We start from the raw sequence: 14,302 nt of genomic DNA, 5'->3' as shown, positions 1-14,302 counted from the left end.
TGTAATAACCCCATTATGGTTGTGGTTGTTACCCCCATTTCCCCCTTGGCAGCAGCAGGGCAGACAGGTATACACTCATATTCACCTTATTACAGGCCAGCAGAAGAAGGGGAGCCCACGCCCTATGTTTGCCACTCCGAGTTCTTTTATTAAACTAACAGCGGGGCAGGGAGGATAAAGAGGGGAGCCCAGCCCGTATAATGTGTCCTGAATTTGCAGAGTATTGCAGCGGAAGGGGTAACAAGGGCAGAGTGGTGCAGCAGAAGGGCATGTGGAGTCTTACCCTCTGTTGTGGCGCATCTGCCCCCTTCGATCTCCAGCTGCTATGATCTTCAGCGCTGCCCGGGATGCCAACATCTTTCGTCCAGGACACTGAGTTCAATGGAAATGTCTTTCAACCAAATTGGTCAAAAAAATTGTACAGTGTGTATGTACCTTAAGTGAACTGTGTTTTTACTTCTGTACACATTGTACCTTTATTACATTGATTTGTAATGCTTCAATAAAAGAAACTTCATTCATTAAAAAATAGGGATGTACAAAATGGGGTTGGCTTTTATTTTTCACTGACTGGGTTTGTAGGCCATGCGCCTTGATGCCAGGCCATGCCCCTAAATTTTGGTCGTGCATTGATGTCCCTCCTGGTGTGGATTAGAAGTTGGGAGGTATGGGTTGCTGGGGGCCCAAAGCATATGCTTGCAACTGGGCCTATGAGTCGTTAGTTCTGCGGCTGCCCACCCTGCTAGCATATTTAGATTTGCTCCTCGTTTCTTTTATGTAGTTTCTTTTTCTTCAATTTATTTTCATTGTAAAAAAGAAAGGGCATTTAAAGTATGTGGTAAATATTAAAGAGAGCAAACTCCATTAAAAATGATATTTATTACACAATGCAAAGGCAGTAGAAATACACAGAATCCTAGTGTTACTGATATACCATGTAAAGAGCATTTCAATGACAGCTTCTCCACACCATGCTAAGTAATTCCAAAAACCTGCAGAAAGGAAACATGTATGCAAATTGGGAAATATTTTCTATGGAAATTTGGGAGACACTAAGGGGGGAATTTACTAAGATGTGCATTCTACTTCACAAGTGATGTTGCTATGGGCAACCAATCAGAATATATTTCTTATTTATTTAGCACCCTCTAGAACAGTGGTTCTCAACCTCGGTCCTCAAGGCACACCAACAGTGCACGTTTTCCAGGTCTCCACACAGAATAACAGATTTAGCTCCAACTGTGATCTTTTAAAATGTGTCAGTGAATAATGAGTGCACCTGTGCGACTGCCAGGAGACCTGGAAAACGTGCACTGTTGAGGGTCCCTGAGGACCGAGGTTGAGAACCACTGGTCTAGAAGACAGTAGACAGGATTGCTTGCCCATAGCAACATCCATACCTCCCATCTTCCAGGGAGATGGAGGAGGGACAGAGTGATGCATGCCGAAAATTTCAGGGGGCGTAACCTAATTTCCGTTTGGACGCTATCGGGGCATGACCCAGAGGCTCTGTGAGCCTCTAGCCATGCCCCCAGCCCCCTGGCTGCGGGAATAGACGCTGTGCGCATGCGCACAGCATTTATTCCCCGCTGCTCAGCAGCCGACAGGGGGGACTCCCAACAGCCCCCCTTTGCCACGGGACACTGCCGGCCGTGGGAGGGTTGCGGGAATGTCCCTGAAAACCGGGACATTCCCACGGTTTTCGGGACTGTTGGGAGGTATGCAACATCACATGTGAAGTAGAATACACATCTTAGTAAATTTCCCCCACAACCTCTCATATTCTCACCGAGCAGCTTACATGCTGCTGTCCTTTACAATCAAGAGCTGCAAAGGTGTGTAGCTATCTTTTGGTTCCAAGGAGCATGCAAAGGTTGCTGACAGGTGAGTCTTTGGTGCATGAAGGTGAGGGTTTGCACCAGTGATGTGTTCCTTTGTCTCAGACCCCTTCATAGAATATAAGTTTAGGACATGTGCCCTCATCTATTTTATCCCCCATTTTGCAACATTGTAGGCAGCAGATTGATTTTCAGATTGGGTTGGTTGTGACAAAAACCTGGTAATATCTGAGTTTTGAGTATCTGAGGTTTTGGCAGTTTTCCAGCATTTCAAAGAAAATGGTCAATGGTCATTTGCTCTCATCCATTACCAGGTTTTTGTTCCAACCAGCCCAATCTGACAATCAGTCGGTAGATGTATGGCCAGCTTAAGGGGAGTAATGAGTCCTGGGCGAATCTGCAATTTTTCGCCCATTTTATGGGCAAATTCAACTAGTTTTATTAAGTCCCTCTGCTGATTTTTCACCTCTGGGAAAAATTTAGGATCTGGGAAAACCACGAGGATGGGCAAATTTGAACATGGTTTTGGAGAATATGTGGCCGTTTTAATCCGTCTTTGCAGCCTTTTTGCTCATGCCGATTTGCCAATAAAGAAACAGGAAACTGAATTGGCGAAAATTGACAAAAATAACAAGTGAAAAGCCTGGCCAGGAAATTGAATACCTCACCTTAGAGGTAAATTTACAATGATTCATATCCTTTCAGTCCATTCAATACTCCATCAGCCCACCTCAGCAGGACATTCCATAGGCACCTACTGTACTACCGTACAACACCAGAATTTATGTTAATTTTTATGGCAAACTCTGCTGTGAATTTAGCTCAAAAGCACTTCTCAAATAGATGTACTTTTGGCTTTTGAGTTTGGAGAAGCATGCACGGATCAGTCATAAAGCTAGAATGGGACCAGCAGGTTATACCAATAGTTTGTTCAAGTGATTGCAACTCAATAATATGTCAAATCACCTATAAGCTGTATCTCTCTTTTTTGGGGGCTTAAAGATGCTGGTACGACAATTCACAATTATAATAAGCAAAACAGTGTGGCTGCTTCTTATTGGCTGATTGTGCTTTGAGCTCTTCAGCTGATAGTACTTAAATCACAAGCAATGCAGCCCCCCAAGCAGGGCCGTCTTTACATAAAAGTGGGCCCCTTGGCAAAATAATGACATACTATTGAGAGCTACCAACAGTTTTCCAGCTCACCTCACAGGTACACAGGTGCACTCGTTACTGACTGACACATTTTAAAAGATCCACAGGTGGAGCTAATTACTTTACTTGTGATTCTGTGAGAAGATCTGGAAAACATTAACTGTTGGTAGCTCTCGAGGACTGGAGTTGGCTACCCCAGATATAGAGCAATACCCTCCAGAAAAGCTGTACCACTCCATTTACGTAAAATATTCCAGATCCCTGGCTCCGCTCATCAAATTATTCTGTCAGCAATAACCTTGTCTCTCTTGAGTAAACTAGATTGCTTTTCCCTTTCCCATGGTACTAAAACTGTTAACCTGTGTACCAATATTGCTCAATATGCAATGTGGCATGACTCTATGCCAAGACAATTTCACCAGTACTGAATTATTGGTTAGGGTTTCCAGCATCTAGTTTTATAAATGTAGTGTCCTGAATTGCTCTTCCCATCAGTGAAAAACCCTTATGTTATAATGACTCATTATTACTATGTTATGTGGTGTTCTGTAATGAAATGAAAGGCTCTCCAGTTGTAGATGTGGATAGGTACAATGTGTGTATGTGTGGGGGGCATTACTGTACTGTTTTAATTTCTTATTAGCTAAATTGTTAGCGCTAAGAATTGGCTAGGGATTAGGACATTCATTAGTCAATCCTTATAGCTATGTTAGGCTACAACTAAGGTTCTAAAGCTGCCCATACACGCTGCTAAGCGTGCTAAGCAATGTGTGATTTGAGGTGCGCGCTCCCGCGCTCCTCATCGCACAGTACAAAAAGTATGTGCTTGCACATACTTTTTGTACTTAGGTTTCATCAAATTGCATTGCATTGCATGCACAAGGCATGCACATGCAATGTGATCCCTGCTATTGCAGCCCACAACGCACGCCCGCATCGGGACGTGTATGGGCTGCTTTAGTCCTATTCTATACACTACCTACCCTATCCTATATTAACTAAATTATCTCATCGGCAGAGCTATAGTGTGTGCAGGGGTGGTGCCATTGCTGTGGAGGGGGAATAGCGACCTCTCCATCTACCATAAGAATCATGTATTCCTACTTACTCTCACAGAATCCTTAGACAGAAGACTAATATCTAATACAGTATGTGTCATTTGTAGTAGTGTGTCCTGAAATTGTTGTAATCTTCTTTGATAGTGGACATAACCTCAGACCACAAGACACTGTGATTTAGATGTATGCAGCAGTGATATGGGAGGAGAAGTGACCAATCAGCTGTTCTGTATAATTTTATATTATGCAAATATAGATGTTACATCAGTGCTGATTGGTTGCCATGGGCCACTTCTCCTCTGGCTCACTTCTCCTCCCTTATCACTGCTTCATACATCACCCCAGTGTAGACTGGGGTACTACAATATGGTATAATGTGAGCTGGGGCACTACAGTATGGTATAATGAGAACTGGGACACTAAAATATGGTATAATGTGAGCTGGGGCACTACAGTATGATATAATGAGAACTTGGACACTAAAATATAGTATAATGTGAGCTGGGGCACTACAGTATTGTATAATGAGAACTGGGACACTAAAATATGGTATAATGTGAGCTGGGGCACTACAGTATGGTATAATGAGAACTGGGACACTAAAATATGGTATAATGTGAGCTGGGGCACTACAGTATGGTATAATGAGAACTGGGACACTAAAATATGGTATAATGTGAGCTGGGGCACTACAGTATGGTATAATGAGAACTGGGACACTAAAATATGGTATAATGTGAGCTGGGGCACTACAGTATGGTATAATGAGTACTGGGACACTAAAATATGGTATAATGTGAGCTGGGGCACTACAGTATGGTATAATGAGAACTGGGACACTAAAATATGGTATAATGTGAACTGGGGCACTACAGTATGGTATAATGAGAACTGGGACACTAAAATATGGTGTAATGTGAACTGGGGCACTACAGTATGGTATAATGAGAACTGGGACACTAAAATATGGTATAATGTGAGCTGGGGCACTACAAAATTGCATAATGTGAGCTGGTGCACTACAATATGGTGTAATGTGAGCTGGGAAACTACAATTACAATTGTAAAGCGCAATGGAATCTGCTGCCCTATACAAAAAACTGTAAATAAATAAATAATATACTGTAGTATAATGTGAGCTTGGACACTACAACATTGAATATTATGAGCGGACCTTATTTACATCTGTTTGGTCCCCTGTGCATTCGCACGGAGGACTGATGTTGTGCCCAGGTGCATTTCTGCCCATGTGCAGACACAGGGTATGTGCACCCACAGCAAACATTCGGTTTGCTGGGTTCGCGCACCCTTCACGGCGAGCAGGTGGTGAACGAGGGCGCCGGAAAGATCCATTAGCATATGGGAATGCCCAGCGTTTCATGGTCGTTCCCATGAGAACACTGGGCATTCTCAGGCTAATGAAGCCATGACAGACATGCTAGGGGCAGGCAGCTGGCATCAACGGTTGTCAGCTGCCCGCCCTGTCCTCGCACATGGTGCCAGACATTTAGAGTCACTATATAGGTGTCTCTGAACTGTCAGCGCTTGAGAAATCATTCGATGGTTGGCAACCATCGAATGATTTCTCCCCCTCTGCGAATGGATGGTTATATAAATCATCCATTCACAGCCGTGCGGGGGGTTGTGCGTGCAAGGGGGGGCGTCCGGCACTGCGGGCAGCAGGCAGTGTCTGATGAACTCGCAAGGCTGGGAAATCAATCAGAATAAGGTCCACTGCAACATTGTATACTGTGAGCTGGGACACCACAATATGGTATAATTTGAGCTGGGGCAATACAATATGGTTAATCTGGATTTTATATTCTGAATTGAACTGCAGAGCATAATACCCCATGTGCTGAATGTATTTAATTAACTCATCAGTAATTGTACATTCTGCACACTGCTTTACATATCTGACATCTTATGTCACAAAAATTAACAAGTAATCTACTAATGCCTGTATGAAGGAAGGTAAAGGCCCCATACACTACTAAATTTGGTCCCATTTGACCCAATTCCAACAGATCGGACACAGAGAGGCGAGTGGCGGGATGCTGCAAGCCTGCAAGGGGACGCATAGAGGCAAGCGGGGGGAGCTGGACAGCGATAAATTTAAAAAGCAAAAAAAGAGAGCTCTCTCAGCCAACAGGTCTCCTAAAATGGGGTGGAGCTACCCACAGCTGAGGGGGCATGGCTACCCGCTGCTGAGAGGGCAGAGCTACCTGGACTTCCCTCTTAATTTTGATTGCCATCACCTGTGGAGAAACACCTTTCTTATTACTTAACCAGTTCAAAAAACAGGTGATGGCAATCATACATTAAGCGGAAAGTCCAGGAGCAGAGCATTGTGTCCCTCCTGGCATGGGTCATGTTGGGAAGTATGCCCAAAGTGTGTTGTGTTGTGTATATACTATTTACATACACACTCAACACCATAATATGAACTCCATGCATATTTTATTTCCCTAGACCTGCTCCTCACCTCTAATGAGGGAATTAAAGTGTTTTGCACGTCAGTGTTTTGCTAGGCTCATCTTCCTCTCCCGCCGCTCTACCTCCGCCTGCCCCCTCTGTCTATCTCTTCACTGGCTCCCCATTCCTTTCCGAGTTCTCTTTAAACTCCTCACCACCACCTACAAGGCTCTCTCCTCCTCCACCGCTCCTTACCTCTCTTCACTGATCTATATCCACACTCCCTCCCGTCCTCTTCGATCCGCCGCCGACCACCGCCTGACCTCTCACCTAATCACCTCCTCCCACTCCGGTGTCCAAGACTTCTCTTGCGCTGCCCCCCCTGCACTGGAACAACCTCCCGCCACCCATCAGGCTTTCTGATTCCCTTACCTCCTTCAAGTGCTCCCTTAAAACCCACTTCTTCCAACTAGCCTATCCCTCCTCCTAACCTCTTTCTCTCCTCCTAACCTGCCTACCCTACCCCTCCATCTGTTTCTATCCGTTCCTACTTATCCTATTGTTTTTCGTTCGTCCACCCACCTCCTTTTAGTCTGTTAACTCTTATGAGTAGGGCCCACCTTCCTCACGTACTCACTCTACCTCTTTACCTCACCAGCGCTCCTGCCCTGTTCTTCCCTTCCTCTACTTCATCTTCAGTCTCCTCGACAATTTCCATACCTACTTCAGAACTGATGCTGATTTTAGTTCTACCAGCTATACCCCTATTTATTCTGTATTTTATCAACACAACCTGTACGTTACCTTGCAATTTGTTTGCTAAATACAGCGCTGCGGACACTTTGTGGCACCTTATAAATAAACAAACTACTACTACGTCGGTGGCCACTAGATGGTGTCCAATGGAGCAATTTAAGTGTTGTTCTGTTCGGGCGCACACAGTCACAGGGGGCGGGCATTACTGTTATGATGTTTTGTGATGTTGGCGGGGTTGGAACTACTGTTCCATTAAAGAAACTTACAACAGTGTCCGCTGTGTCCCATTATATGTCTATTATCCCCCCCCCCCCCAATTCAATAGCACCCTCTGCTGTTGGACAACTGCACCATGGGTGAGATGTAGGGTGACATTCTATGCTCTGCGCTAAATGCGCATGTTTAATTCGCACACTATATCGCCGCAAATCGCATTTTTCTAACTCGCACTTTTCAGTCCAAATTAGATTATTTAATGTGATGCGCATTTGAGGCTGAAAAGTGCGAAGAGTTGCGATTTGCGGCGAATTTTAGTCTTAAAAAAGTGCGATTTTTAGTATGAAAAAAGTGCGATTTTTAGTCCGAAAAACGCGACATTTCTTCCGCTGGTCATGTGCGAGTTTTGGACCAACCGGAGTGTGATTTACAAACCTGTCTCCGCATGACTAAGAACCCCCAAACCTATTGGCCCACCTATGTCCCCTCCATTATGCATCACACCCCCTATATAAAGGGGCATTGGCGCCATTTCACTCTTTGATAGGAAGTAAGGAGCATGGAGAGGAGCAGTGGAAGCGTTTGTGCAGGAAGAGGAGTTGGTGGCAGAGGAACCAGTGGCAGAGGGAGCACTGGCAGAGGGAGCACTGGCAGAGGGAGCACTGGCAGAGGGAGCACTGGCAGAGGGAGCACTGGCAGCAGCCAGACAAGTGGGAGAGGCAGCAGTGTGGCAGGCAGCATGGCCACAGCAAGGCCAGCCTCAGCTCAGACCCTGGCCGTCCAGCCCCAGCAGGAGGAGGTGGAGGATCCGCTGGCATCCCCATCCTACAGCCAAGCCCTAGACCATACCCCACACCAGCTGCAGGAGGGCCACATGTCAGAGGTGGAGGAAGATGTTGGTGAGGAGGAGGAAGACACTGCCATGGAGGAGGAGGAGGGTGACATGGCTGGTGCAGAAAATGAGGAGGAGGAGGAGGAGGTGGTAGCTGGTCGCACCAAAAGTGGCCGCATGGTCAGGTTTTCCTATGAGGAAAATGTGGCACTTGTGAGGGCTATCATGCCAGTGTACGAGAGGCTGCTTGGCAAAAGCAACTACAAGACCACTGCCCAGCGCAAGCGCGCTATATGGAAGGACATCACCCAGGCGGTGAACGCTGTGAGTAATCACAAGCGCCTGGTGCGCAATGTGAAGAAGCGCTTCAACGATATCAAACGCCAGTTGAAGCATAAAATGGCCCTGGAGATGGAGGAGGCCACCAGGACTGGAGGAGGAAGCCCCACCACTGTCAGCTACAATGCATATGAGGTGAAGCTGAAGCGCATCATCCCCCCTGAGGTCCTGCCTGGGATGCATGTGGCGGATACCGACAGGGCCCAAACGCCACCGCGAGCTGGTAAGTGTGACCCCATGCAAACTGTAACATACATGCCAATGTATTATACCTGTAATGTGCACTTGTATTGTTATGCTTTGTAAAGTGCTGCTGTGGAACTACATAGCCCAGCAAGGTCATGCACAAGAAAATGGCTGCTCCTGCTTTGAAATTGCTGATAATGCTGGCCCTTGTAGTTCCACAACTAATCTGATTGATTATGAGTGTACCATTCTTTGCAGCAGACTACCATCTATGTGTACAAAAACCCTGTGGTGTACTGGAGGTTTAGCTGGCATGCCTACATACCACCGAATATCCTATAGTTGTCATGTGTACACTAGTTTACTACTAAGGGCGGGATGTTGTAACATCCGCGCCCATTATCGCCGGCTACCGCATTATTAGTAACGGCATATGCTATAACATATGCCGTTATTCATGCAAGGGACAGCTCTTGCGGTAAGAGCTGTCCCTTGCGATGCGGTGCCGGCACTGGACTTCCGGGTCTGTGACCCGGGAGTCCATCTGCGCATGCGCAGACCCCGGCGCCGGCCGCAGGGCACGCTGGGAGGGATCCGTGACGGATCCCTCAAACAGCGCTGCGGTAAGAAGCCCATAGGCTTCTGCAGGGATTCGCCAGCTTTAGCTGGCGATTCCCTCCGCAGCGCTGACACTGCGGAGGCGCCATATAGCATATAGAAATGCGGTAGAAACCCCGAAAACGGGGTTTTTACCGCATTTCTGCTATATAGCATCCCGCCCTAAGTCTGAAATGAAAGATTTGTTTGAAAACTAAACAAAGGGTGGTCCAGATATAATGCTGCCCTTTTCTATTGGGTATTGTCCATTATTGTGAATTCACTGCATGTTTTCTGAAAATGCATATCCATTGCAAGGTCCATAATGCCTGGCCATCTTTCCTTGTACAGATTGTCCGTCCCGAAGTGCTGCAGCATCCAAGAGAAGAAGGCCCGTTGCTGCAGAATCTGCGGAAGCAGGTAAATGACTAAACAACACCCCATTACACATACAGTACACACACCCATGTCACATCAACAATATCTCACACTACATTCTGCTCCTGCTGCTACATTGCAACGGAAATGAGTGTAATCTGAGCTAGGCATGTGACATATTAATAATGTCATTGTTGCATGCAGTATCGGGTACATGTGTAAGTGCATAACACCCCTAGGTATGGGCGTCAGCCATCTATAGGCCTATGTAAAACAGTATAGAGGACAGTGTGGCCTATATATGCATGAGTACTTACCTCTTCTCTGTATCCACAGGTGCTATACAACTAGGGTCAAACCAAACAGATTCTTCAATACTGGTGCTAGACGAAATGGACATCATTCTTGATCCGGTCGACACCTTTGCGGCAGAGGAAGAAATGCCGGGCTCCTCCCAGAGTGATCTTCCCCCAAGTGGGGTGCCTCCCAACCCACCCCCAACCACCCAGCAACCCCATACACCAGCTACTGCTTCCCAAGTAGCTAACTCCTTGGTGAATTTCAAGGACAAGCAGCTTGAATTCATGGCCTCCCAAAGCCTCCAAATGGGAAATATACAGGGGTACATGCGTGACACCTTCCTGCAGTTGCGCAAAATGGCCCGTAGTGTAAGGGTAGCTGTAGGCACTCAAGTGCGCATTGCCAACAGTCTTGACAGCCGTTTTGCAGAACTAACTTCTGCAATACGTGAGCAGAATAGCCATATTGGGAGCCTGGCACAAAGTCTTACAGCCCTAACCCACACATGCACAGCGCAGACCAATGCCCTCCTAGCTATGCAGGCACAAATACAGCAGCAGCAGGAAGGCAATGTGGGAGGTGGCACTACCTCAACCCTCAGCAGTGTCTCCAGCACCCCAATAAGTGTCTCCCCCACTTCCCCACCCCGTCGTAGTGTGAGGACCCATGGTGGGCTTAGTTCCGCCTCGAAAAGTGGTGTAGGGCTGCCTGATGCTGGGCGAAGGTAGCTGCTACATCTGTGTTTCTACATTAAAAAAGATCTGTCTACATGGCCCCACAGTTTGTATTTTGCACATGTTACATTGCAGAATGGTTTACTTTAAAACAAGTAAAATTTGCAAACCGCATTCCATTGTGTTTGTGTCTTTTTCTCTATATAAATTAATGTGTGATTTATAACATATTGTAATGGTATATGACTATGGGATTGCAGTAAAGTAGTGTGGTATAACTCCTTGGCTGGCAAAGGTTATGGATGAACATTTTCCAGCAGGCTCTGACACTCATGGTTTGGACTGTAATGGTTGTAGTGTGTCTGGCCATGCTGGAACATGTAGTTCCACAACACCAGTGAGCCATGTTTCACAGAAAACTTAATTGTTACATGTACCAAGAGTACTTAGAAGGTAGATATCAGCAAGGGATAGGTCAGCACCACCATGTGCATCTGTTGTGGACTGGTGTTAGGTTAAATATGGGTGGAAAGCGGTGGTACTGGTCAATAATTTGATAATGAGTACACTTCCAACACTGGTACATTTTGTAGTACAGGCCACATGTGCTTACCAGAAAAGCTACACCTGCTGATGTATGTCTGCAACAACTTCTTTATAGCAAGTAACAGTACAGTACAATTCTTAGACAAAGTGGCCTGTGATAGCACCAAGGCCCATGAGGTCACAGACTGAGTGGAGGCTGTGGACAAATAGTAGAGGGCACACATTAATTAGTGCTGGACAGACACTACATAGTTGGCACCCACAAAATGGGCACAAGCATCTCTCACCTGCTCATATAACTCCGACAGGGTAATGGGGTTCAGCGTAACCATCCCCACAACCTGTTGGTCCGACAGGTAGTCCAGGTACAGGTGAGCACCATACATACGTGGGGTACCCAGTAGTGGGGGGGCAACCAGCATCTTTTGCCCACCTTCCTCCCTCCTGCGTTTGCCCTCCAATTGGGACACATCACAGATAAGCAATTTTAAAATAGTCATACAAATCTACATGAATTAAACCCTCACAGGTGTCCTTATTAATGTTGGGGTTAAGGTAGGGGGGTTTGGGATTGATAATGAAGGCACCTGTGTTGAAATTAACCATGTGCGCACTTGACCAAAATGAGGTGTGGGCAAATGCGCCAAACATAACCAGGTCTGAAAAAAGTGCGATAAATAGACACAGCAAAAGTGCGATTTGCAAATGCGCATAGCATTAAATAAGCGGTTTGTATAGTTTTGCATTGGAAAACATCTGGATGCGATAAAAGTGCGAATTAATCTCGCACTTTTGTTCCGCATACCTTTACGCACAAAATATGCGATTTCTGTCCCTTAACGCATCACGTTAAATTGGCGATTTCGCAGAAAAATGCGATATCGCCATTTTGTGGTCTAAATAACGCCAAAAACAGAAAATCGCAGAGCATAGAATGTCACCCGTAATAGGGTGCAATAATTTAGACTGCTAACAAATCACACCTTATCACACGTGTCACATGTGAGATTTTTGACTGAATATGAATGGGCTGGTTTGGTCTAAAAATTCACACCCTATTATATATAAAGTGAATTTTTAGACCAAACCAGTGCAATTTTTTTAGTAACAGGCGTGTGTGTTTTTTTGTCACAGGACGTCAGCTACTCGCCCAGTCTTCGTCATAGCGCTTGTAAATAAAATACTTTTATTTGAAAAGGCAAGAGAAATCGTTTGATGGTCGTGACCCTCGAATGATTTCTTCTGCTAGCGGAGGCATGCGAGGAGATGTGTTCTCATACACATCCCCTCACATGGTACCACACAGGGCACCGGTAAGAATGATGTTCCCTGCTGGAGAAATCATTCGATGGTTGGCAACCATCAAATGATTTCTCCACCTCTGCGAATGGATGGTTATGTAAATCATCCATTCGCAGCCATGCAGGGGGTCGTGCGTGCAAGGGGGCGTCCGGCACTGCGGGCATCGGGCGGTGTCTGATGATCTCACAAGGCTGCGAAATCAATCAGAATAAGGTCCACTGCAACATTGTATACTGTGAGCTGGGACACCACAATATGGTATAATTTGAGCTGGGGCAATACAATATGGTTAATCTGGATTTTATATTCTGAATTGAACTGCAGAGCATAATACCCCATGTGCTGAATGTATTTAATTAACTCATCAGTAATTGTACATTCTGCACACTGCTTTACATATCTGACATCTTATGTGACAAAAATCTACTAATGCCTGTATGAAGGAAGGTAAAGGCCCCATACACTACTAAATTTGGTCCCATTTGACCCAATTCCAACAGATCGGACACAGAGAGGCGGTGGCGGGACGCTGCAAGCCTGCAAGGGAACGCATAGAGGCAAGTGGGGGGAGCCGGACAGCGATAAATTTAAAAAGCAAAAAAAACCCATAGAAATGGATGGGCAGCCACTGATTGGCCGAGAGCTCTCTCAGCCAACCAGCAGCCGCCCAATCAGTGGCTTCCCATTCATATGTATGGTGTGTTGTTGTTTTTTTTGCTCCCCGCACCCCCCCCGCACCCCCGGTCAGGGCCGGATTAACAATGGGCCTGATGGAGCTACAGTTCCAGGCCCACTCTCCATATAGGCCCATTTTGTAGCTGAGGGCAAGGGCTTTCCAACGAGACCAGCCCGCGTCGCTAGCCTCCAGGTAACCGGAGATACTGCCAGGCAAACCTGGAACGATTTCCCCATAGGATATCATGGGACCCGCTAATTCCGACTTCCATCCGGTTCCATCGGCTGCCAGTTCCCCCTCCGGCATCACAGAAGCTCGATCTCAATCGAACTCAAATCGCTGGGCCTTCAATTTGATACCTGGTCCATATGGGTTCATTGGTTCTAGTGATATTGCGGGTAAACCAATTTTCTTTTCATTTCTGAAATGTAATTTCATGGCTGTTCATGTTGTTTGAGGACAGATTTCTCTGGAACCAAATGGCCCAGTTTCACGGGACCAAAATCATTCGAAGCCTACATGTAAATGGGTCAGTTGGTTCTGAAGATATAGCTGGTTGTTTAAAGGGGGGCGGCGGTGGTTTTCTCTCCCCCTCACACCAGAAAATGCAGGGACTAGGCTGGTGTAAAAGGGGCCAGTCCGGGAATGCCCCTGCATGATCCTGGGACCATATTCCCAGGTAAGTCCCTGCATTTTCTGGCGTGAAAGGGGTATTATTTCAAATAGCAGTGCTCTGAATACAGCCGGGCAGCCCCCTGCTCTCTGCCTGGCTGTTAATGGCTGTCATTTCTGCCCGGCGGCGGCTGTCCCCCAGTTACCACGAGCATGCATTCCCCTGAGCATGTAATCCCACATGGCAATGAGCATGGAACCCCTGGCAATGAGCATGGAACCCCTGGCAATGAACATGTAGGTAAGCAACACTTATGTAGCATACATTTTAATAGACATTATGGTGTTTGGCATAATACGTAATGGAGATTATGGTGTGTGTCTTAACATGTGAAAGAAGAAAAAAGTAGCGCTAGTACACC

This window comes from Crinia signifera, chromosome 2 (assembly GCF_055691185.1).
Source record: "Crinia signifera chromosome 2, ASM5569118v1, whole genome shotgun sequence".
Taxonomy (NCBI): Eukaryota; Metazoa; Chordata; class Amphibia; order Anura; family Myobatrachidae; genus Crinia; species Crinia signifera.
This window is presented reverse-complemented; position numbering follows the sequence as displayed.